The sequence below is a fragment of the Lathamus discolor genome, chromosome 5, assembly GCF_037157495.1.
Source record: "Lathamus discolor isolate bLatDis1 chromosome 5, bLatDis1.hap1, whole genome shotgun sequence".
NCBI classification, from domain to species: Eukaryota; Metazoa; Chordata; class Aves; order Psittaciformes; family Psittacidae; genus Lathamus; species Lathamus discolor.
The window spans coordinates 41,441,388-41,468,031 of NC_088888.1; the positions used below are offsets into that span (position 1 = coordinate 41,441,388).

At 40.7% G+C, this 26,644-nt stretch overlaps 1 long non-coding RNA gene across 1 annotated transcript; it reads left to right on the forward strand.

Annotated features, from left to right (window-relative positions):
- Positions 1-260: 260 nt before the first annotated feature.
- On the forward strand, positions 261-22,300 carry LOC136014298 (uncharacterized). Its single transcript, XR_010612617.1, has 2 exons — positions 261-364; positions 20,957-22,300. It is a non-coding gene; the product is annotated as an uncharacterized LOC136014298 (long non-coding RNA).
- The last annotated feature ends 4,344 nt before the right edge of the window (positions 22,301-26,644 follow it).

Here is a 26,644-nt window from a genome sequence, read left to right on the forward strand (position 1 = left end):
GAATTCTCACTAGGATGTTCCCATCTGACTTCAATTCTCTTTGGTACATGCAACTCCATAGAGATCCAGGTCCCATCAGAGGCATCTTGAAATCCAACCAGGGCTGAGATCTGATGGGCACTCTGTTTCTCACAGCTGTGAGCCACAGCTGAGCCAGGTGGAGCAGGGCTGGGAGGTGGGACCAGATAATAGGGCTCCTTCTTCTTTTCCTCCTCATTTAAAAATCTCTGCCTTGCTGGGTGTCTGCTTCTGTCAGATAATGTCAGCAGCCCATCCACAACATAAAATGAAGAGTCTCTATGCCCTGTGGAAATCTGGAGAGTGCATTCTTTCATCAGAGTCTTCACAAAGTGCTCACAACTGTGTAAGTTTATATGCAATTAAGAAATGCACAGCTCTAAAAATAAGTCTATTTATAGTCTGTTTATAATCTATTGTGTTGCTACCACAGTGGTCACGGTTTTCTCTGGTTTGCGAGAGATGTTGTAGGGGAATTGTGTTTAAGGAAAAAAAGAAGACAAAATAAATAAGGACTGCTCTAATGGTTGACTTGATTAATGTTATGCTTTAGGCTCTTGGCTTTAGGCAAATTGTTCATCAGCTATAAAACTTACTAAATCAAAAGGACTAAAAAAGACCTTTAAAGCAGCAGGAGGAGCACAGGCTAAATTCTCAATCTGTTTGCAAAAAAATCTGTTGCTTGTTTGTCATCTGTCCTAGGTTTGCCTGTGCTACATATTTGCTCCATCATTGATTAGGGTAGGGAAACTGGTAACATGGGCTGAGCTGCAATACACAAAGGAAGAAGAATATGAGTGTGTAATAGATTTCTATTTTTATTTATGCGTTTCTTCGTTCAAATCAATATTTTCTTACCCTAGCTTATTTGTAAATTTTGTTTAACTACTCACTGAATTAATAAGAGAAAACTATATACAAGGCATTAAGGAGCAGGAACGGGGTGCTAGGGAGATCCCTATTTACAGACTACTAAATTATATGAGGAGCGCTGCTGTATAACATGCTGAGCATATGTTCAGTAAAAGCTGCAAGGTTGAAACCTGCTAAGATCATTTGGAAACAAGTCACTTGCATGGCTTCCTTCATATGCCTTTAGGCAATTACATATTTAAACTCTCAGCATTCTCTGTCTTGTCTTTGATGAATAAAGAGCTAAAAAAAAGTCCTTTAAAATGCCATTCAGCCAATGTCCAGTTCTGGGGTGTGTTCCTAACTAATTTTGATTGGTTCAATGATTTTTGTTGAAAGAAATGTGGTCTTCCTGTGCAAAAAGGGAGAGGCCACAATCTGGAGGGGTATGGGGAAAACACACATTTTTACAGTGAATTGCTCTTCCAGATAATGGTTCTTCTGTATTTGTTTGGATAAGAATTTCAAGCTAATAATGCTTAAACTTTTCAGTCTGTGTTTTGGAGCAGATGAAAGAGGTATGATCTTATTGTCCAGCAGCCATTTGATATCACCTGGCGTGTTACAGATTTGGAGAAAATAGTGTATACCACTCTTCTTGTTATGCTTGGGTTTTGGACTTGATTGTTTCAGCCTTATAAGGATTTTGTTGGTTGCACCCAGCCCAACTAGTTATTTGGCCTTTTGTCAGAGCTGCCAGCTAATGGAGCAGTAGCTCAGCGGGAGCTACTGCGTATCTAAATGCACGACAAGAGAAATGGCTGTATTACTTCTGTGAAAATGTGCTAATTTCTGGTTTGTCATTTGCTGGGCAATACAGAGTTGGGGCAAGTTATCAGCATGGCTTTGTCCGATGCGTATCAGATATCTCTGCGTTAATGTGAATGGTTCATGGCCAAAGCCAACTTGCTTAAAAGGGAGTCCATAAGTCATCCTGCCTTCTCCTCTCTCCCCACATTTAAAGGGGGTATGACATAGCTTGCACAAAAATTATTATGTGAGAGCTCACGACAAAGCATTTTGATGTCAGCGGGTGCAAATAAGAACCCAGTTCTTCAGCTGCGAGGCCTGTTTCTGCACCAAGTAATACCCGCCTGCCTGAACAGTCTCAGTTAGGGGATTGAACAGGGCTGGTGCTTTTGCTGCTCTACACCAGTGTCTCTAGGTAGCACACCATAGCTGCCTGGAGTTGAAGTGATGCGTTCTGCCAGGAAGGCTGTTGCCCACTAGCAAAAGAGTCCTTTCTGGTGAGGCCCTCAGATACCATAAAGCTGAAGGATGTGGCTTCCCATATGAAGTGTGGACACCCAGGTCTTAAGGTGTGTAAAACCAGGGGCATAGTGAACCTCATGGGTCTCCAGGGACTGTTTTCATCAAAGCTGTGCTGACAGAGACATCTGTTTAACAATGCTAGCCCTTTTATAGGACTGGCATGGAATTTTTTAACTGTCAGCTTCTCTGATTGGGATTTGAAATATGTTGTTATTTGGAACCAGGCAAAGCAGAGGATTATCTTATCCAAGGGGATGGCTCAGGAGCAGCCTTTCTGAATAATATCCTATATCGCTTACAGAGGTATTCTGTAAGTTTATGATAAAGGCATAGGGTTTCACTCCTATTTCTGTTGTTTTGTGATTCAGCCCTGTCCCTTCTTGGGGAAGGTTTGTTCACAGCCTTTCTGTTTGGCACAGCCTTGTATCATCAGATATTTTGCAAACCTCAGCCTTAAGGGCATGTGATCCTGAATCACTGCTACTTTTACTGAAATATCAGAGGATTGTTTTTAAATAAGAGATTTGGCTCATGGTGTTTTTATGGGAGAGGCATAAGCAGAAGAACTGTCCCAGGCCATATTTTGCTGCAGTGCTTGGTTGGTCTGTCTGTGTAATTTCAAAACTGCTGATTCATTTCCAGACTTTGAAACTAGTGACCCTAAGCATGGCCCTTTTCTAACTTGAGGAATATTTTCTTCGTGTTATGTAGACAAATGGCATGTTAATATAAATCGTCAGTCTTAAGCTAATCTGATTTACTGTATTAGAGGCAAAACAAGCAAATTCCTTCAAGGCTGTTCCTTAGATTCAGACATTAGCTCCAGTCATAGACTTTTTCTGTAGCTGCCAAAATGTGAGCAGTGGTCAGAAAATGTTTTTCTTCAGCATGGGGAGCATAACAGCTAACAGGAGCAATACCTGACCCATCCTTCTGCAATCTAAACCAGTGCACAAAGGCAGCTTTGCAAGAGCATTTTCCAGATTGTCTCCTTCTCCACTAATGCTTTTGAGCTAGGGCATGTGCAGAATTCAGCGAGTCAGAAACACTGCCTCCTGTCCCTCTGGGGCAGCTTGCTAATGGGGAGGGGGTCAGTAGGTGGGTGGTAATTAAGCCTGTGAGTCACTACAGCTCACACAGTTGTGTACCCTAGTTGAAAAGGGCGGGATGTGTTGTTGCAAGTGAAATAGTCTCTCATGACTTGGCTTTGCATACAGTAAAATGGTGTTGTATAGACACAGGCAATCACAGTACAGAAGCCATGTGTCTGAAATCAGATTAAAATACAGGTGTGGGATTCAGTAAAAGCATGAGGTGGGCAAGTTACCTTAGAGGTATGGCTATCTGAGCTAGTCCATGTGCACATGTATGTGGGTTGTTTGCATGGGAAAAGATTCAGCTGAGAATAAAAGGACTTCTTAGGAGATGTGTCCTTTTGCTTTTGTTTGAATTTCACTTCACTCTAGAAAAATGTGTAGGGATTCATCTGGTTCCCTCAGGATGCTAAGGACATGTGAGCTGTAAATCTGCCCTTAGGCGTTTTCAATTACGGAAAGTACAGATCTTGCAGAATCACCTCTTAGCTGCTTACAGGTATGCTTCTGGATGGTGCACCAACTGGTTGGTTTAAACACAGCTGAATATCTGATTAAGAGCTACATTTTGGAGCAGAGAAAAAAAAACCACAAGTAATTCACATCTAGTAGAGTGCTGCTCTTCTAATTGTTGAATGTGTATATTAGCTAGCAGTGAAGCAAATACCTGCAGCTAAACCAGTTAAATGTGATAAATCTGTCTTTGGAAGATAATTAAGGTAACTTAAATTTAAGCAAGCTAAGATTGGACCTTGGCTTCAGGTATCGCATGCCATTTACCTATGCTTTCAGGTTGTTGTAATTCAATATTCCAGGATATATGTGATTTACCAGGCAAGAAAACCTATGCCTGGTACTGAGATTGATATCTAAGCTGTTAATGTAGGTCTCATGGTTTAGACCCAGCTGGTATCTCAGAACCACACAGCCATTTGCTCACCACCTCCTTCTCCCCATTCCCCAGGTGGAATGCGGAGAAGAATCAAAAGAAAGTAAACCCCACTGGTTGAGACAAGAATAGTCCAATAAATAAAAGTAAGCATAGTGATAATAGAATATCAAGAATAATAGTAATAGGAAGCAACAAGAGAAGAAGTGAAAGCTCAGAAAACACAAGTGATGCACAATACGATTTCTTGCCACCCACTGACTGATACCAAGCCTGGCCTGAGCTGATATCTGGGACTTCTAAGTAACTCCCCCCAGTTTATATACTGGGCATGACATGCTGTGGTATGGAATACCCCTTTGGCTAGTTTGGGTCAGGTGTCCTGACTCTGCTCCCTCCCAGCTTCTTGTGCCCCGTCTCACTGGCAGAGCATGAGACTGAAAAGTCCTTGATCAGGATAACCAATTCTTGGCAACGACTAAAACACTGGTGTGTTATAAGCACTGTTCTCAGACTAAAGTTGAGAATACAGCACTGCACCAGCTACTAGAAAGGAGAAAAATAACTTAAAGCTGAAACAAAGACAATAGGGAACAGTCCATGCTCTTCTGAAAATGAAATGCATGCTGTATATTCACTTCTGAATAGAAGGATTTCTTTTTCAATATTCCACAAAAATCCATGTTTGAAAGGATGGAAAAATAGACAAGAAAGGTGGAGAGGATGTACCTTTGAACTTACTGTTTTGGAGAGAGTATCCTTGCCAGATGACTCAGAATTCAAGCTGCTGCTCACTTTGCAATGCCAAGTGAAAGTCAAATACCAACTTGAGTGATGTGAAAGAGGAGACTGGATTGGACTGAAATACACCAGCCAAAAAGTGAGGCGGACCTGTTTAGTTGTAAACCACCATCCCATAATCTTTCTGGGCTTTATTCCAAGAAATGCATCCTGTAAAAGCAAGATTGAGCATGAAAAAGAAAACCTACAGGGTCATTGCCTACCATTTTTAATAATGAAAAATCGTTTCAATGGTCTGTTGGCCACCTCCCATAGCCTGCAGTTAACTTACCTAGAGCATTAAGTATTTACCTGTGAACTTAGAGTTGTAGCTGGACTGTATGATGATGTCCTAAAAGGGAAGGTACGTTTTGACGTGGGTTCACATGAAATTCTTGTGAATAAATCGGGAAACCATGGTCTTTAGGGAACTTGGTTGGGTGAAAAATTCATTATCTCCAGATAAGCTGCTCTGTGGATGTGGCTATCAGTGTATCACCTTGAAAACAGGAGATAATCAGGTTGGATTCCTTATATTGAAGGGTGTTTTAGGTTATTTTTCTGTTTTTACAAAGCATGAAGGAATAATCTGAGCCCAGCCCTTCAAAAATAAGTAAAAACCTCCGAGTTCATTGAACATTTTGCTCAGTGAGCTATAATTGCAATAACAGAGGTAGAGCTTTAGTGCTAGGGGAAAAAAACAAACAACAAGCCCAAACAAAACAACAATCTAAAAGATCATGAGATTCTGTCTTATACTTGGGAAACTGTGGAGATCTTTAAGAACAGGCAGGACAAACATCAATCAGAAATGACAGGACTGAAGCTGGACTGTGTGACTTTATGAAGTCCTTTCTAACTATCTTGTTGTAGAGTGCTGGAACTTACGCGTAAAGCTTCCATTTGAAAAGCAGCACACATGTACTGCCTTCCTAGGAAGGTTAACTTCTAAATGGCTGAACCAGAAGTGAGGTCTTTTTCTCCGAAGAAATTGGAAAATACTAAATTGATAATGTACTGAGTAATTCTTTCCACTGCACCATCAAATTACACGCTTGCATCTGTCACCCATATGCCATTCCAGCCTTTCCTGTCTTGATTTCGTTAACAGCACTGGGCCAATCCAGGCAGAATTCCTGTTTGTGTAGGCAGGTGACCTCTCTCATAAATATCTTCTAGATTTCTGTTTTAGTGAGTATAACCCCAATACTATGACATTTCCAAATTCACATAATTCATTAATACATGCAACTTAAAATTAATTCCTAGAAGGCAAAAGTAAAAATGCAGAGTTTAATTTCAGTCCCTTGCTGCTTGCACCTCATAGGGACTCCATTTAAGTTGTTCTTCCTGGATTGTTTGTTCTGTACCTCATCCTGCGCAGTGGTACTGCAAATCCTAGGACAAGCTGTTGCAATACTGGCAATGATCTCTGCTGACATAAATATGAACTCTGTGCTTTGTCTGAAAATAATTATTGTAGTGAATTGATCTTCTACTGAAGTGGTGGTTTGACCTCCCCAGTCTGAGTTATTGCCTTAGAAAACTCAGTGGGACACATGTGGGAGGCTGTTTTTATAAGGCTGGATGACAGCTCATAGATATGGGAGGCAATTGTTCTCTGGCAAAAAGAAAATCACAGTGGGACAATTATGCTAATAGACCTTTACTGCTTTAATGAAAAGGCACCTAAATGTGTGCTGCTGTGCCCAGAAAGCTTTTGGAAGGTAAAGCCCAGGCTCCCTAATAGAGCTAAATGACTTGGATATGATTGCAGTTTTGGGACAGGGGGTGGTAGTGGTTTTCCTTGAAATTGTGAATAATTATCACACCCCATTTTACCACCTTGCTAAGAAGGTGCTGCAATGGGGTTAGTTCTTAAGCTTTGTTCCAAATATTTCTGAAGCTTTTCTCTGTGCCCATGAATATGAGCTGAAAACCCTGGGTCTTCCCATGAAAACCTTTGTGATTTGGGTGGGTAGCACAGTGATTACCCCATTGGGCTGCAAGCTATGGGGAGCAGACAGGCCAGGAATAGGTTTCTATTTTTTAAATGCTTAGCAAGTTCTAGGAAGAGGTAATAATGACAAGAATTTTGACATGTACAAGCAGAGTGTTTCACTGCTGCAAAAATTATGGTGCATGAAGAAGCTCTTTATATTTATGATACTATTTAGAGGGCTAAGTCATGCTACCACAAGCTACTTCCTCCACAGGTGGAGGAAGAGGGTTTGTATTTAGCTGACCTTCATTCATCACAGAGGATGCCCCTACTATGTTTATTTTATTTACTGAAGGGGCTTTATTTTTTTTTCTGAAATTACGGTTTCCCTGACCTGTCTTAATGTTCAGCGTAGTTCTGTGGTTTGTAGTCTCTTCACATTAACTTTACGATAAAGTTAATACGGCAGAATGACTCTGTGCCAGCATCTCTCAACATATTTTATTGAAAAAAAGAAATCAAAACCCCAAACCGAACCACTTTGCTCTCAAAAGAAAAGGGATGCTCAATCATTTCAAGACTCATCCAGCTGATGTGGAGGTGAGTTATTTTTTCTTAGGGGTATTTTTACAAAAGACCTAGTCTTCACTTGTACCCAAAGCAATTTTTATTACTCATTCTCAAACCTCTGCTCCACCATTGACAATGTCTTTTTCCTGGCATTAAATGTCTGGTTAAAAGAGATTTACAACCCCTTCCCAGAGCAAAGTAGACAGTTAGCCCTTTTATCTAAAGCTCTATTTACACACAGACTACCTCTTATTTTGGAATCTTTAAGCTCTTTGAGAGGGAATGGTGTTATCTTTTCCATGCAGATCTCAATTTTATTTTTATCTCAGGTTTTATTCATAGTCATCCACTGCCTTTTGACAAGAAGAAAATGTTGACTTTACATTTCAGTTTGTTGAAAATAACACCTTAAATCCAAATGTCACTTCCCTTGAGATTAAATCACCTAACTGTTGTTTACTTTGGAAAAAAAAAAAAAAACTAAAATAAAGCTTCCAGAAGTGAATATATAGGCTCTTATGCTCACAGCAGAGCTAACAGATTTTGAAGTCTGACGTAACATGGTCAATTCCATTTGAATCAATTCCACTTCGGTATTTCTGCCTCATATAACTAAACTGGCAGAAAAAATATTTACTTGATTGTTGAAAAGGTAAAGTGTTTTCTTTCTGTTTTCTTCCCCCTCAATCCTCTTCCTGCACTTAAACTCTTCAAGAAGAGTAGATGCAGGTTAGAGTGTGAAGGCTGTGTTGAGATTAGCCAGGTTGTCTCTGGGGTGGGAAGAGATTAGGCTGAAGTGGATACTTCAGCTCTTAGAATGGGATGGTGAGGCAGACCTATACTGCAAGGTGTGTTTTTGTATATGTGCAAAGCAGTGCCTCTAGCAGCAATGGAATTCCCTTGGACTTCCTGCTCATAAGGTTAGGAAGAGGTTTTCAGTGGTCAGCTTACTGTGAGCCCTTGAACTCTGTTTTAAATGTGGACCCCCAGCCTTCTCAAAGTCTAGATGCTCTTCTGTGCTGCAGGGATTAATGGAGGAAACGGATGTGCTCAGAGCTGGCTGCTCCTGGTAGTAGGAGTGACTGGAGTGGAGTCTTGTCTATGTGTGGTATTATTTTTTATATCTTGATGTATGCAGGAAGAGGATAAGTAACTTTTAGGCTAGTGTTACTTCTACAAACTGCCTACAGTATTATAATCAGGGAGTGAACCAGTAATTGCTACTATTTCTGAACTACCTCAAAGTGTGGATTTTCTGCATGACCTGGCTAGAGTATTTGTATTCAAGTGGTGTGTAAAAGGGCCTTTCATCATGTACAAGGAAGTGTCAAACTGTACCACATAAAACTTGTGAAAAGCTCAGCACTCTTAATGGTCTCATGTTCATAAAATGAGCAACATTAATTGGGTGGAATTTCCCAAGAGCAGAGAACAGGAAAGCTGAAAGGAAGGCTCAGCTAGGCCAGTATTGAGTCAATGTCCAAGAGGTTTGAATAGGCACTGAGATAAATACTGCTGCAATGAGGGAAAGATTTTCTAGCATCCTCTAATGAGAGAAAGTTATGGGGTCCTCACACAGGATCTGGTTTGTTGGGCTTTTTTAAGTTGCTTTTTTGTTGTTTTGGTTTTTTTTTTTTTGTTTGTTTGTTTGTTTTGGGTTTTTTTTTGTGGGGTTTTTGGTGTTTTTTTTTCTCTAAGGTGCAATTATTAGGTTTGATTTGGATAATATTTGCCACAGTTTACATAGCTTTTGTTTCCAGGTATAATGTGTTGGTGATGTGTTATTCCTTATATTATTCATGAAGTTTACTTGATCAGCTTGGACTGAATACCCTTTGCTGCCCTTTGATCCATTCATTGAAGTTTATATATTATTATTTCATGGCAAAGTAAGCAATAGCATATTAATAGCATAAAGATTTTGGTCTCCATCACACTCAGGATTTCAGTAGGATCAAATCTGCTGCCAAAACCACTGGAGAGTATAAATCGGACAAAGAAAACTTCCCTCATCCACAGCTTCTCATTGGCTTTGGAGAAATCACACATTTCATTAATGGGATCTCTAGGGGATTATGGAGGAAGGTGGGGATACTAGACAGCTTCTCTATATTAGAAGATCCTGTAGTGCTCATCTGTAACAAAAGGAAGTGCACTTCAGAGTATTGAGACTGCTGATCTCTTGGCTCTTTACTATGTACCAGTGACACACAAGTCACAGCCACATAGCTGTCTCCTGGAGTGGGTGACACTGTATACCCAGCCTTTCCCTGGCCACACAAGTTGTGGGCATTTAGCATGTGTGTTAGGCAGCGCATAGTCTCAGCTGAGTCTTTTGCTGCTTTGGAAGTTAACAGAAAAAGGCAAGCCAGAAATATACCTATCTGGAAAGGTGAGTAGACTTCAGACCATCTGTAGGTCATTTCAGAATTCTGCTATACGTACTACCTCATATGCAAGGAACAGTAGAAAATTGAAAACAGATCATTAAATAAATACCAATCCTAGAAACATGGCTTTCTAGTACTTCATGTCTGTAAATACTAGAATATTCCTAAAATTTGCCAGCTTTTCTAGCCTTTGTTCAGGGAACACTGATGAAATGAAATTGGTCTTGTTTCAGATACCCATAGATTTTTCTACACTGGGGAGCTGCAGGTAATGTGGCGATGGGGAAAAGAGGGAGATTTCAAGGAGAGCAATAAATGAGTGAAGGGCTACTGCCCTTAGAGCAGTTGAGGGGGAAGACCAAAGGGTTGGGGGGAGCAGGACCTGCCAGGATACCAAGATGGTAAGGCAAGAAAAAAACGTATAGGGTGGGCAATGCAACAGTAGCATGAAATTTAAGTACAGATTACGGCAACTTAAAGAATAAAGAAGTTACTTACCTTCTCCTTCCCACCTTCCTTCCTTCCACTCTTTGGTGGAAAACTGCAGTCTTCTCCTTTGATCTCAAAGTAGGATGTCCATATGCAGACTGACCTGGCAAGAACCCCTGGAACATCTTAGGTCTAGAAACCTAAAATACCATACCAAAATCCTAAAACCCCATACCATGGGGTTTTGGTATGGTGCTATTTGATAGGGCCATACTAACAACTTAACAGTTTGTCCCCAGGAACAGGGGTGTGATGGACTAATCTCAAGCATTATTTAATTAATGAGGATAGACAGCATCAGCATTGTATTTCTGAGACTCTTTGCTGGGTGTTACTGGGGAGCTGCAGTGAAATGACAAGCTCTACTGTTATTTAGCTGCTGAAAATCTGATAGTTATTTGCCAAGAGGAAAGCACAGTGAAAAGAGTATCTCTGATTTCAAGAGATCAATTTCATTTTAAAATCTCTTCATCTGTTACATGCATGATTTTGTAGAGATGATATTCAAATCCATGATACCGTCTTCTTGAAAAGCTGTCTGTTGTGGTAAACAGTGTCCATATTTATCCTGAAATCCAGATAAACTGTTGCTCTGAATCTTAGTTCAGATGTATCGGAATTATATATGATAATACAAAAGAGACTACAGGTCAGACTATAGATTCATCTGGCTTTCTATCCTAACTACTGCAGTGTGGCACATGGAAAAGTGAAAAGAGTGCAAGATGGGTAACCCCAAATATTGTCCTAGATATAATTATTAGTATTATCTTAGGGAATGTTGTATAATGAACCTTACACTTTCGTTTCCTCTGAACCTGGCTTCAGATGGCTTTCTTTAATGCCTCATTTATCTACTGGCAAAGAGGGAAAACAAATGATCCCTTTTCAACCTATTCATGAGCTTTGTGATTTGTAGACCTCTACCATATGCCCCTTTGGTCATCTCATTTTGTGACTGAGCAGTCCAATCTTGTATCCTTACTCTTTGTTGCTTCCCACCTCTGACTCTGTACCAGACTTCCACAAGATATGAGGAGACTATACATAACATTCATGGTCAAAATGAACTATGGCATAACGATGGTCTCATTTTGTTCTCTGTTTATCACCTAATAGTGCCTAAATTTTCAGGCTGTAAATATCGAAAGTATTGAACTGGTGTTTTCATGGAGCTGCCTATTACATTTATATAGTTATATATTATGTTCCTATTTCTGTTACATTCTCAAGGTACCACTATTGAGTGGTGATGGTCAGCTCGGTGGTAAGGGCCATCATTTATATGGGAAGCTGGGATTGTGCTTTTTCTTCTCTGCGTCCTTTATTACCACCTACACTGAATTTTCCCTCCTCCTTTATTGTCCATTCAGCTTTTTGGTCCCGCTGTTTTTCTATTGGCCCTCACCGTTACTAACTTAATATTTACAAATTGCTTTGTTCATTTTCCCTTGGGTCCTTCAAGAGGATGAAAACCAGCACAAGTCAAGGTACAACCAGTAGTTAGCATGGAATGACTGTTTACTTTTAACCTCTGTTTCCACTCCTTTCTACTGATTACTTGTCTATGCTAACACCTTCATCTCTCATGTTGCAGTTGGTTGTTTCTACCTCTTTAATAAGGTATCCATTTGGAAATCTAAGTAGATATTATCACTTATCACTCTTATCCATGGTGTTTCTTGTGCCCTTCAAAATAGAGTTTTGTGAGGTGTAACTGGTCTTCAAAGCCATGTTGACTCCTGAAGTTGATTATTCACATGTCTATTAATTCTGTTTTGGTTTTGTTTTTTTACTTGAAGTTGCCACTTGCCTGCCTGCTACAAACACAAGGTCAAGAGGCTTGGGGTCCCATTGAAACTATTTGTTAAATATTGACTTCACGTTTGTTGTATTCCTCAGGTACTGATGCAATGAGAGGCTGCATGCTATCCCTGGCAATTCAGTTATTTCATCCTTGAGTTCCTTTAGTGCTCCTGAGTGAATACCATCTGGTCTTGGCAACTTGTTGAGTTTGTTTTGGCAATTTGTTCCATAACTTAAAAAATGAAATAAAACAACAAAAAAAAAAAAAAAAAAAAAAAACAGAAGAAAACTCAACCCAAACCTGAAAAGCAAAACCACCCCCCCCCCCAAAAAAAAAAAAGAAATTCACAAAACAAAACCCCACAGACTGCACACATACAAAACCAAAGCCCAGATAAATCCCTCAGAAGACCTGCCCCCACCCAGTTTTGTTTTGGCATGGGAATCTTCCCAGCTTTTCCAAGAATGAACAGCAGTGCAAGAAAATAGTATCTTCTCTTCATAGGTTTCTGCTCTTAAGTTATGACCAACTGACTCTTTGTAATCTTTGACATATTTTCTGCTTCTTATGTACTTAAAAATAGATTTACTGATACTTTGTATCAGTTGTGCCTTGGAATATTTTTGTCTGCTTCACTGTGTGTTAGGTTTTAATCTGCAGGAGTTTATGATCCTTTTTATTCAGCTCATCTGGACACACCTCCTCAGCTTTCTGAGGGCTGCCTCTGTTAATGTACCATGTAGCAATATTGAAATCCTTTTACTTACTCAAGGATTTATCACTAGATGTTATTTATTGGCCCCATGCTTTCAATATGGTGTCTTTACACGTTTGAGTGTACGAGTATAATTATTTTAGCTATACTTTGTCTTTCACGATTATTTTCTTTATTTTTACAAAGAGTACTGGCTTTTTTGAAGCAATTTTTCTGCTGTGAGGAAGGGCTTTCATCGGGTGTTATGGGTTTTGTTTGGTTATTTTTTGTTTGGGGTTTGTTTTTTTTTTTGTTTGTTTGTTTTTTTGTGGGGTTTTCTTTTTTTCTCCTCTGAGAGATCAGATCAAGGATTCCTTGCTTTTTTACCCTGAAACTTGCTCTAGGTATCAGCAGGAGTTATGTTCTCATTTAAGTCTTTTGCACACTTGTGAAACACAGAAAAATAAACCATATTTATATATACACACATGTATTTTGTATTTTATGTGTATATAAAATATATATCTATAGAAAAATAAACCCTATATATACACACGCATATATTTTGTATTTTATGTGTACATAAAATATACATACACATGAATAAAAGGGAGTTTGTTCTGAATCGGCAGAAGCATATAGGATGAATTGGCTAATTCTGGACCATTTTTGTGACTTGCAGTAATTGAGTTCCTGATGAGCTTGTTCCATAACCTTTAGATGTTTTTCTCTAAGTCTCTCATTGTACGGCAGTGACTGCAACGAGCAGTTCAGATAGCTCACAGTTGCTAAGCACCAAGCAGGCCTTCAGTGAAAAGGAAAAGATAAGTGCGTGAATTTTAAAATTCACAAGAAATTATTTTAATCCCTAACTGCATCATTTGCTTTGAAGTTGTTAGATTTTGTCGTTCTAAAACAGGCAATTAGGGACAGTAGTGGTCTAACCTCAACTTTGCTTCTTCTGGTTGTTTATGTCATGTCTTGGAGCATATCTTTAGGGGGATCTTAACATAAAGCTAAGGCTATTCAGGCTTCCTGCTTATAAATTAACAATTTTATCAGTTACTAAGAAACACAGGCAATATTATCTGCTGGTAGCAGCTCTCTGCATGTGGGCATCTTGAAATATTGCCATCTCTTTGAACCAGAACAGTCCTGTGCAGTTACATCTTTAAGGCTGATTAAAACACCAGAAGAGTCACATCAGAGTTTGAAATGTAATTATTAAAAGTAATTTAAAACCCCTTGTTGTACATCTGCTTTTCTAATGCTACAGGTCCACCTGATTTGTCGGCAAATTCTTGTGTACTACACATATATCCTTGTCTTCCTGTGAAAGATGAGAAAAATGCCTAGTAACAAGACGAGTAAAGGAAGACATGCTGTTACCTTCCTAGTGATGACAGGTTTAACATCTAATGCTTTATCCTACTGGCCCATTAGCAGCAAGTTTTGTGCCCTGTCTGTACTCTGAAAGTGGTAACAATGTGTCACAAAACAAGTAGCAAAAGGTTCATTTGCCAAAACCAACTTTTTTTTTTTTTTTTTTTTCTTGTTGTTGTTCAGATTCTGTTAAAATGCTTAATGTCAGAAAGGTCAGAATATAATTTAGCTGCAGTAAGGTTGAGGCATTTTTATTCAGTGAGCTCTTCTCTTATGCTAAAATAGAATTCCTAATATCGAGTATTTGAACCAGCTTTTAGTGCTGTGTTGTGCCGTGAATAGCAGGCAGGGTGTCATGCAGAGGACACCCGCTGCAGGCACCCCTCAGAGAGCAGTGCCAAACCAAAGCAAATATGCCTGAGTCCCTCCAGCTACTACTGTCATCTAAGAAGAGGGAGTATGATTGTTCCCTGTAAATACGTCTTGACACAATATGACCAGCACTTCTATGTATGTACATTGTATTATATAATACAGTGTGTAGGCATTCATAGAAAACTTTGCAATCACTGTCTTATTTTCTTCTCCTTGATCAGATGTTGATTCGTAAGGACTTTCTGATCTCTTTCAGTGGTGGTAGAATTCAAACTTAACATTTCTTCTGGGCCCTAATTCTAATACCAGATTAATGCTGTTGCAAGTAATAGTTTATTTTTCAGTGAGACTGTTTAATTTTGTGTTATATGCCTTAATGTCTTGCAGCTGTTGATCGACCAATGAGAAACTGCTATGGTATTTTCAGCCATTTGAATGGGATTTTTAGTGAAGTTAAATTTGTCTGCTCATTTATGACATGCATTGCATATGGTGAAAGAGGATTTATTTCATCTGAACCTTGTGCTCTAAAACTAGTTTAGGCAAGTTGGTTTGGACATCTGTAATTGATGGAAAAAGTACTTCCAATGCTTCCTCCCAGGCACTGAGGTTGCCTCTATTTGGACGTGACAGATTGTCCCATGGAGCAGGCTTTTCTTTTTCATTGGCTGTGTGTCCAGTTCATTAATGGCTTCAAGCTGGGTGGGTAAAATCAGGGGTGCAGTTGCAGGATTAAGACTTCAGCAATTCTGTGGTAGGATTGATCTATGCAGGTAGGTCAAGAGACTTCTACTTTGGTTTACTAGCTAAGGCATGCTGTTTGCTCAGGTGTGGAGTAACGCTATGCCATCTTTTACCTTTGATCTATGCAAAATCAGTGTTGTCCAGTGCTCTCAATGTATAATCCACAGTAGAATTCCTTACATGCTTCATCTTGTGTCAGCCTTATCAAAAAGTTGTTATATACTGAACAGTAGTTATATACTGAATACGGAAAGTCCACCCATGTTAATATGCCTGGCTTCTTTAAATGAATCATTCCTGAGCTTTCCTGGTGTATGACTGCAACATTTTTTTCTCTTCATAAGATGCCAAACTGCCCCTAGGAGAAGGTTCTGCTCTCTAAGAGAATGGCATTTCTAAGGTAGTAACTTCAGGTTTGAGCATGTATCTACTAGGAATACTAGAAAAAACCTCTCTCGCTTGCAAAACAAAGGGACTGAAAGTGTGGAAGATCATGGGAGACATCCCAAACCTTGTATAAACTGAAACAATCTCTTAAAATGTGGACTGTTGAGGTAAATATATGGCTAGAGGCTGCCTCTTAGCAAAAGAGATCAAAGCCATTCTGTATCATCTTGGAGGCACTCTGAAAGTAAAAGCAAAATGCTCTTGAGGGACTTGCACTCTCACCTTGATTCTCTCTGCCATGTAAGCTTCCCATGACAACATGTATTGAATGACACTGCAATGTTAGTACTTAGTAGTTTGCTTCTACAATTACACTTCTGTTTCCTATCCCTTCCTCAAGTTACTTAGTGGTGTAATCATCACTTGAGAGTGTCATTAACTTTAAAATGCAGCAAATAAGCTTGGTGTTTGGGAAGAGGCAGAATATATCTGCCTTGTCTCTTACACCTGTTTATGCAGAAAGGTGAAAACCTTCTCAGGCTCTTTCCAGGATGGATTGCACTACTCACAGTGATTCCTGCTTCCCCCTTGATGTGGCACGAATAGATCCTTTAGGAAGGGAAGATGAAGGAAGTCTTCCTACTCCAGCAATGAAAATCTAATGACCTCTAGCACCTGCCAGCTCTGGGAATTATCACTCGCTGTGGCCTGAAGTTGTAATAGGAGTGAGGAGTCATCACCAGAAAATACTGCTTTTGTGGTTTTTGTTTTTGGTTTTTTTTCTCTCCCTATTTCAGTAATCCCAGCTATGGAACAAAGGATTGTTTCCAAGTGGTTCTGTTGGGTAGGGTCTGGTATGTCCAACTGCACTGCCAGTGAGCTGAAAAACACACACGCACAAAAAAACCACTGTGTCTGTAGTCTCCTGTATACAGCCATCTCAAAAGTGAGGCAAGTAAACTGGCAAGAAACCTCAAGAACAGAAAGGTGAGCGTAAAATGGAATGAGTTTAATTGGTGTGCAACAGATGATATCATTTCATACACAAGTACAGTCTGCAAAGCATGTCTAGCTAGTAGGATTATTTTTTTAACCAAGTCTCTCTTAATTGCAAAGAAGAAATTGCTGAGAAGTTATTTCTATTGATTTTCTGAAAGAGGCATTTTCAGACACAAGTAGTAATTATGAAACATAATTATACTTAATTCAATTTACATGGAAATTAAATTGTATTTTGGTTGAGACTCAAGTCACTCTTGCGAGATTATTAAGCGGGAAGAATGAGTCAGACCTGAAAAGAGTAGACTTTATGAACTGACAATAAAATTCTAAATTATACTTTAAAAATTCAATTTTAAGTAAATAATTGGTGTCACGACAGTTGAGAAGACAGCCAGGAGTTTGTAATAAAGACCTTTAATTTTCCATGCACTGCTTGATATATATTTGATATGAATAAAATCTGGCTTATTTAGTCAATTTCACAAGTTAATTCCTGTCAAGTTCAGAGGGTCTTGCTTGAAAAAGGCGAATAAGATCGGGCTGGTCTGAATCCAGATAGAGTATACAGCTAATTAAGTTCGCAGAGCACCCACCCACAAAATAACTTTTACATCAGCATCTAAAAGCGCATTGTATTTAATATGCGTTCTGGAGATACACAATTTGAAGGTAGTGCAGGGGGTGGGGAAAATATATGCTTTTAGTTTCAGGCTCCTTCTTGATCACTCTAACAAAACAAGAAGCAGCCAATGTTCTGCATTTAGAGTCTAATGGGAACATTTCCAGCTTTAGAGTAGAAGAAACAAATCCCACATCAGCAGGGACTTTTTTTTTCCCCCAAATGTCATTCAAACTAGTAACTAAAATAGGATTTTTGCTGCTTCTGCCCTGTAACCTATTGAAGCAGCCTGGCACGTGAGTTTGTTTCCCATGTTTGCCTCTATGAGGGGATCGCTTGCCCTAGAGTTAATACATAACACTGCTGCGCTGAGAGTGGGGCTGATAGCACCAGTCATGTGTTGCCATTGTGCTCCATCACAGTGCAGCTGTACAGCCTGGAAAACTAATGTAGCAACACAGCATAGCCTACAAGACAGGCCCAGCCTCTAAACACAGCCCCAAAAACATTTGCTCCTAGGCAACACAATGAAGTTGTACAGAGCATCCTTTTGCTCCCACTCTCTTTGCTTATTAGGAAAATCGTTCTTGTAAATCTTCACCTTGTTTGAAGTCATAGCACTTTCATCTGTGCTTTGACCAGCTTGGAGTCCCTGTTAAATAACAGCTGCTTGTGGTCCTGGAAAACCCTGGCAGACCTGCTCTGTGACAATGGCAAAAGGACCCGAAAGCCTCTGAAAATATATCTGTACAGAGAGAGACATAGGTGTTCTAGCTGTTACTGTGTATAGCCATGATCTGGTGAGGTGAATATCACTGATTTCAAACAACAGGCTGTATATTGCCTAAATGCAACAGCTTGCTTTCTTTGATTTTTGTGACCGAAAACTTTCATAAGTCTCCACAGCTGAGGTCTGGTACTCAGTCTGGGGGAGGTGGGGAACCCAAGCAAAAAGAAATGGTTTTAAAAATTCATGGGGAAAAAGTTTAAGGTGATGATCAAGATAGGGGGGTTGGGTGTTTTTTCAGTAATGTTTTGAAGCTGACTTATTTACACTACTCTATTAATATTTACACAATGCAAGAATGTGTGCATGTTACCTTCCTCAAATTTTAGGGAAAAGGTAACTTTTTGTAGCATATTAAACTCCTAATTGTTCCTGTTTCAATTTCCTTTGTTGTTGCAATACAAATATTACTAGTTATTACGCATATAACTAGTGTATTGTGTAAGAATAACAACTGAATCTCCTTGACTTTCACTTCTGGACAACAGGTAGTGCAAGCACTGTTATTTGTGGTGTTTATTACAGTATGTACTATTTAATGTTGCCATTATAAAAAAGCAGCTTTTCAAATATATATTTCAAATTAATTAAAAATTGAAACACCCATGTGTTATCGATACCAAAGAAAGGTGAAAAATGGGGAGGAATTACATTTTAGTATGGAAGTCTACAAAGCTGCTTTTATAGCTCAAGTTCTTTTCCTGGATGTTTCAGTTTATACAGTCAGACTTCTTTCAGTTGGCAAGCACTTGCCTCTAATCAATTAGAAGAAATGTTCTTCATCTCTTCTCGTATTTGAGCTTTCTAGATCCTGTGTTCCAATACTGGGATTAGCACTAGTACCATGAGTCCCCACATTGACTTGTTTTGCAGACTGTTGGCATATCTGGTAAATTAGACCTATTGTCAAGAAATGTGATAAAAAGTAGGGATCACTTTTAACAGTTATGTCTTGAATAAGGCAAACTGTAGTCTAAAGGAATTTATATATATATATATATATACACACACATCTATGTGCATACGCATGCATGTGGTCACACTATTAGTTTCTATTGCACTGTCAGAAGACCACTCAGGATTCCCAAAATTTTCTACCAGGATTTGTTCCAAGTCGTCATGATTCATTCTGATGAGACTTTTGGCACTTAACAAAAAACATGCTGTTAGGATTGGAGACACCTTGAGCACTGCCACATAAAGTCAAGAAACTTTCACATTCGGACCTCAGGTTCAGCACAGCTTCAGACTGTATTTACCAGTGCAGAGATGAGTGCCTTTTCTATGAAGGTGTCAGAGTTGTATTTCTGTTCTCCCTTCTCTTACAGATTGTGTCTTAACAAAACGCTATATAATAAATTTTTGTCCAAAGCCTAGTTGAAGTTGTGAGTTGACCTTGTCTTGGCTAGCTAAGGGCAAGAGGTAGACGACTGGTGAATTCCTGTCACAAATGAAGATAATAGTCATTTTTTTATTGACACTGAGAGGCAACATGTTTTCTTCCACTCAGTTTTCCCAAAGGAAGAGCTATCTGTGTAAGGGACAAAGTACAGATGAGTGTTCTGGGAGATCCTGTCTACTAGTAAGAAGCAGTATAATCAGCCCCACAGTCAATACTAACAGGCTCAAATCATCCCTAGGGAGAAAGGGGGTCAAGAGGGGTTGAGGTTTGCATGTTGTGTTTTTTTGTTTGTGCTTTGGTTTTGTATGTTTTGTTGGCTTGGTTTTTCTTTTTGTTGGTTTATTTTAGGGTTTCCCTCAACTGTTTTATAGAACAAATTTAATTCCTCTCTACCTTCACTTCAGTCTGTACGTATTGGCTCACTATGTCTGTGGTACCTCCACTTCTTTAGGGTTTTTTTAAGCCCATCACAGATAGAATTAATACATGTAGGGCTTTCGTAGTCCTATATGACGTAAGTGGAAGCAGTGATGAAACCAGATGATCTTAAGGTCCTTTCCAACCCCAACTAATCTATGATTCTATGATTGATCCACAACTTGTTTGCAAAGCCTTATTAAACACACAATACTTCTGTTTTTCTGTATTTGTCAGAAATTTTCAGGATTCATTTTTCAGTCCAAAAAGCAAAGGCAATTGGAAGAATGTCAACTTCCCTCTAGTTCATTGTGCAACTGAAACAGACATTTAATTGCCCTACATAGTGTCTACTGATAGTAGAAATATTTTTGTAGGATAGATACGATCCTTAATGCCCTGTTCTTCCAGAGGGAATGTGCTCCCTGGAATCAGGCTGATGGAGAATGTATATACAGGTATGCATTTCCACACAAGTATGTCTGGTTTCCTTTTTCAGAAGCCCAAAAACAGAGTGAGGCCTCTTGAATTGCAGCCCCTGGAGTGCTATTTCCTCCTTTCTGTACTGCATGACACATGTTTTTGCCGAGGTGAGCAGCTCCAAAGAGGAGCCTTCAGCACCAGAGAGAGGGGAAACACCACTTCCAGAGCCTCAGTTCTGAGCAGCAAGAGCCACCCAGGGAGCCTCAAGCCCTTGCCAGGCCTTGCCCAGGAACCAGCAGCTCCACTGACATGAGCAGTGACTCGCTTCCATTCCATTTCATTCCCTGCACTCACAATGAGTTATATGATGAGACCATTATTTACCTGAAATGCCAAGGGTTTTTCAGCACCAAAACCACATTCAAATACACAAATCAGAAAGGTTACAGGTGGAAACAGTATTTATTTATTTATCTTATTTTAGTTTAGCTTTTAGCTAAGTTAATTTTAGTCTAGTCTAGTTTAGTTTAGGTGATATTTTCTTTTCCTAAATCTCTCAGGGCAGCGCTGTGGTGGTGCGAGAGCAGAGGAAGAGCCCAGCCAGAAAGGGCCAGGGAAGAGCTGACTCGGGGTGGTGCTCAGTGCTACAGAGGACAGCAGCGAGTCCCGGGGCCACGCTGGGGCCACCTTGGGAGTCCTGGGGCCACGCAGGGGCCACCCTGGGAGTGCCGAAGGCTGCCTCCCCCCGGATGCGGGGCACGAGGGCCAGCTGCGTGGAGCACGAGCCGCTGCCTTTGGGCCACAATAGCCCAAAGGAGCCCCATGGAGGGGCTGTGCTCGGCTGCGGAGGAAGCAAAAAACCCCGGGGACACTTGCTAGTCCACCTGGGGGCAAAAAAGCCTTTCCTCCCCCAGCTGCAGGACACGAGGGCCACCTTCGTGGTGCACGAGCACCAGGCGATAACCCGGAGCACCAGGACCAGAGGAGCCCTGACAAGTGGTCATGCTCAGTGCTCAGAGGAAGGCAAAAAACCCCCGGGGACCGGTGCCAATCTGCCCCGGGGGAAAATTCCTTCCTGACCCCAGCGCTGGCGATCGGCTACTCCCTGAGCATGTGAGCAAGACCGGCTCCTGGTCCACGGGCTGGTTATGCCTCTGAGGGGACACCGGCACTGCCTTTTCTGCCTCCACCTGGAGCCCTCTCGGGGGCTTCCAACAACAGCAAAATGCCGCTGGCCTGATCAACCCTAGGGACAAGAACCCTTCCCGTGCCTGGCACTGGGAGCTCCAAAGCACTGGGGGAGGCCACTGGCCCATCTGTAGATCCTATTTCTTATGGCTGCTGCTGCTATCTGCCCAGGAGATGAGGACGGCGCGCTCCCCGCAGACTGAAGCAGGATTTCCATCCATCTGATGAGCTGTGAGTGTGGCCCCTCCAGGAGCTGGAATTGCAGCAGAGAACCCCCAGCAGCTTCGGGCAGTCTTCCTCCCACAGCCCCTCCAAGTAATTCCATGGGTGCCTCAAGGAATTCTTCTCTGGTGCTTTCAGGCTGCCAGCTCTGCCCTGCTGGCAGCGCCAGCGCTCTGGTAGTGGGACACGGGAGGATGCTGCCTTATACCGCCCCAGGGCATTGTGATGCTGCCTTGGCTGGTGCTGGCACTATGACACGGGGGTGACGGGGCCCCCACAGCCCTGCCCACCGCAGCCCTGCTGCCCCCCCTTCTCCCAGCATGCCTGGGAGACCGGCCTTTGGGGTTCTGGCTCTGAGGCAGTGCCTGCGCCCAGGAAGCCCATGGAAATGTCCAGGCCCATGAAGGCCACACACTGGGCATCGCTGCGGAGTGTCCCTGTAAATTAACATGTATGCTCAGACTGTACCAATAAAGGTGTTTATACCACGTGCAGGCACTTGACTGTGGCAATCTCAGAGTGAAAGAAAGGGCTTTTGGATACCTCTGCATTAATTTTGCAGGAACATGGAGAGCATGCAGGATTTGCTCACCATTCCTTACCAATACACCAAGTGGTGTTGGCTACTACGCTGCTTATGGTGAGGTCTTCTTGGAAAGTAGAAGAATTTAAGAAATCTCTTCTGCATTTGTTACACAGGGTGTTCACATATTTGCTTGTGTTTGTTAACATTCATGTGTCTAGTTTGGGGGTTTACCTCTTGTATTACTACTTCAATGCAATTAATAGAGGCAATACTAGATGAACAACACTATGATAATAATAATCACATTTTATCACACCCCCGCTAAACTGCATTATTTATTTTATTATTATTTCTGCATGCAGAAACCATATTCTTTCTAAAACTATGTGCCTCTGTATTGGTGCAAGGCCAGCTAAACAACTTGTATATTCAAACAAGTCTTAGTATGTAACAAAGTTAGAGCTTCATGCGGCTATATTGCAAGTATTCAAATGGCTACATAAGTGTCTGTATACAGGTTTAACTTTCTTCGGCATCAAAGAAACTTTTGCAGTCGTCATAGGCACGTGCATGTTGTACTGCTATACCTCCTGATGGGGGGAGATCCACAGCAGCATATCAAACCTGCTTTGCTAAAGCCAGTTGTCATCTCACCTGCCATCTACTACTAAGGCATGATGGCAGTAAAGTCTCCAAGTATAGGATGGATAGCAGTGTCAGTTATGCAAGCCTAAACGAGTGGTGTAACTCCAGAGCTGCTGTATGTTCAGGACTTGGATTCCCTCTTTGTGATCTTTTTCTAATTCTGTAAAGTACATTTCCTTGAGAGAACTGGGTGCTAACATGCTCCAGGCACAACATTTGTTTAGGGTTTCTGATGTAGTTTTGTTTCAGTTCTCACTGTAGTGAGTCACAGAAATGAGCTGTGTGCAAACTGCTTTTATTTTGGATTTTATGGTTTCTGTCTGAAAGGGGATAGGGAGAAAGATAAGCAGGGCAGAAGAAGTGCAAACTCTTTATAGACTTGCTACCCATTTTTTGTATAATATAGTCATGTACTACCAAGGAACTTCTCCATGTATCAGCAAAAGAAACGCGATGAGTCTGCATCTGCCCAAAAACAGCAATCAGGGACGGGGGTGGAAACCTGTTTCTGAAAATAACTGTTTTATGTTTGAACTCACCCAAAAAGAGTTTGAATATTACTACTGTGTTACAACAACAATAACAATGCTGAGGACTCTTGCAAGAAAAGCTCTTTTACCTGCTGTGCATATATAGTTCTTGTGCATTAGAGCTATTGTAAAGCACAGATTACATGCAGTTAAACTACGGAATTTTCTAGCCCCCCACAAAGAGCATGGAGGAGAAGAAAAGGCTGTTGTCACACTCCACTTGGACAAGAAGTTTCAACTAATGTATATAATGCTAAAGATTCTGGCTAATATGCATGGGAAACATGTTTCCTACAGACAACTACATAAAGGAATATTCTAAAATGAAACCAATATAAAAGCCCTAACAAATACTGAGGTGGATACAAACAGGCAGCCAGCTGAGAACACAGCAAGTTGCTAATGATATCCTTCAAATAAATGATTCATACACCAAGCCTTTTGCTATAATCTCACTCATAAAGTGTAGGTCTCTGAAGGGAAAGAACAGAAACAAATTGTGTTTTGCATCACTTGGCATCTTAGTATAATCAAAGCCCCAGCTCCAGGTGAGTATGCTATTGAATTGTAAAGTATTCTTATCCCTTTCCTAAAAATGTCTTTTCACATGTATCAACTTTGCAGTCCTTGTTCTGCTGCTTGAGCTCTGCTGCCAAGCTACAGAGAAACTCTAAAGCTCAGTTCAAGCAAAATGTGGTCATAAATGGTAGTGACACCAGGATTTCTGTGAAACTCACAGCAATAGGGTTAGAAGTAAAGTCTGAATTTGATACATGCTGCTTGAGAAGTAAAACTTTGAAAGTACTTAAGTCCCAAATGTGGTGTGGGTCAGATTTTTCAAAGTCATGATACTGTGTGGACAGGAAGGTAGATACCAATTGGGATTTTCAGATGTATCTGAGAAGCCTGGCTTCCTAAAATCATCTTACTTACATCAGCTATGGTGTGTTGTGTGTTGTTCTGCATGTGTGTGATGATAATGTCTGTGTCTGTATAAAAAAAAACAACTTTCTCAGTTCTAGGTGAAAAGGAGTTGTTTCAGTGCGTTTTAGTTTTCAACGTGCTGCATGAAATCTAAGCACAAATTTAATTTATCTTGAATTTGAGTTTTTAACCTAATTCTGATCAGAAGTTTGACTGTGAGCTGGCACAGTTCAGCTTTATTCTGCACTACCTTGCACAACTGGCAGTCGTGCAATTTGCACTTCCTCCTACAACCTTATGCCAGCCCATGAATCTGAAACTGTTGGTTCTGAGACCCAATCTTAATATTAGTTGCTGTGTTTAATGACAGCTTAGCAAAGTGTGTCTCACAAACGTATCTATTTGATGTGTTTACCTTGCAGAGGGTTAGAGACAGAAATTTTACACCATTCGTTATTCTTTTTGTCAATGTTCAACTTGTCTTTTTTCCCTACTGCAGTTTTTCACTGACATCTTCTCCTCATGCCACATGTAATGACCAGTGACTCTTTCACAGTCACACCAATAGTGCAAATGCCTTGCCAATTTTTGGGGATTTTTTCCCTAGACTTGCAAGTTCTGGTGTGTGCAATTTTAAGTGAATAACCAATAAATGGAAGAAGGTTTGGGGAAGCTAACACACCTTAACAGTGAAGTCACCATAGAGACTGACTGTATTTTCTTTCCCTGTTTAAATTTGCACAAGCCATTCAAAGTAGTAATGCAGTCATGCTCAAATCAGAAGGGGTTCAGATCCTAGATAAGTTATTTAGTGGTGGTCCCATAGCAGATTAAGTCCCATATGAATGCAGATTCATACCAATCCCCATGCTGCTTCTCTACCCTTGAAAGCCTCAGCAGTGGTGACCTGAGCTTCAGAGGTTTTCTGTTTCTGGAACTAAGCACTGCCTCCAAGCCTAAACAGGAGAAACTCCCTCACTGAAAACTGAAGTCTTGCTAATTACCCTCAATCTTTTCAGTTCTTGAAGTTCTTTAGCTTAAGGTTCTCAGTATCTTGCTGTAAGGCTGGCTCTTTTCCTATCATTTTAATAGCCAGAAATACATGGCCCGGAAGACCTGGGCCCTTCCTTGGTATTAGGGGTGATACCAGCTCCATTATTGCAATGACAAAGCAGGCAGTGAATGGTAGGCTGCTTTGCCACTCAAGCAGTCTTTCTGGAGAGCTATACTCCTCTGATGGCCAGATATGCGATGTCCCACTGCCCGCAAAGCCATCTCACAGCAGATGAAGGAGTTCTCGCCATGCCTGAACACCCTGTGATGTGCTCAGATCTGCTAAAGTTGCAAAGTGTGAACAGAGGATTTGTCTAACAGAAAGAGTTTGGTGGTTAAACACCGTGGTCATTGCCTACATTATCTAGCTCTTTTTTTTTTTTTTTTTTTAATGCTTTTTATGAACCAGATGAACCTTTTCATTGATTGATCAGTTCACAGACTCTATCCCTTAGAAGCTGTGGAGTGTTTTGAAACCTGCAGTAATTCGTGCAACATTCATCATAGGATGTCCCTGCAGTAGACAGAACTGAGGAACTTTGGTTCCTCTGCTATGGTAGAAGTATGAAAGGTGTGTTTGTCTGCTTGTCAAAGTTTCTCTCTTGTCCTCTCTGAAACTTGGAGTGTAGCCATGGTCAGGGCCAAACGTCCGAGTTTGCAGGCCTACTTTCAATTTGAACAGCACTCAGTATCTCAGATTCATTAATAATTCATGATTTTCCTTCTCTTCAGAAATCAGGAACTTTTCCTCGCTAATCTTAAAAGGTATTTTAGTCAATCTTATCCATTTTTACACATCCTGCTAGGTGGCAATACAGTGTTGTGTTCTGAAGGTTTGTTATTCCATGTTTTTCACTTTCAGCACCCTTTTAATTATGTATTAAGCAATGTGATCATCCCTATTGAGTGTCTGGGTTTTTTTTCGCCTCCTCCCTTGAGACAGAAATGTGTTTAGGAAGCTTCTTATTTTGGAAGGATGGGTCTTGTTCTGGTCTGAAATGAAGGAAAATGAGCGCTCTGTTCATCAGTGGTTTAAATGCCAGCCTCCTTATGTGCTGTTTCTCTGAGTGTATGGAAAAGGCCTGGCAGGAAAAAGTCTGTCCTACTGTAAAGATGTCTGACTGTGGCAGTGTTACAGAAATGCTTTTCCTAACCACCAG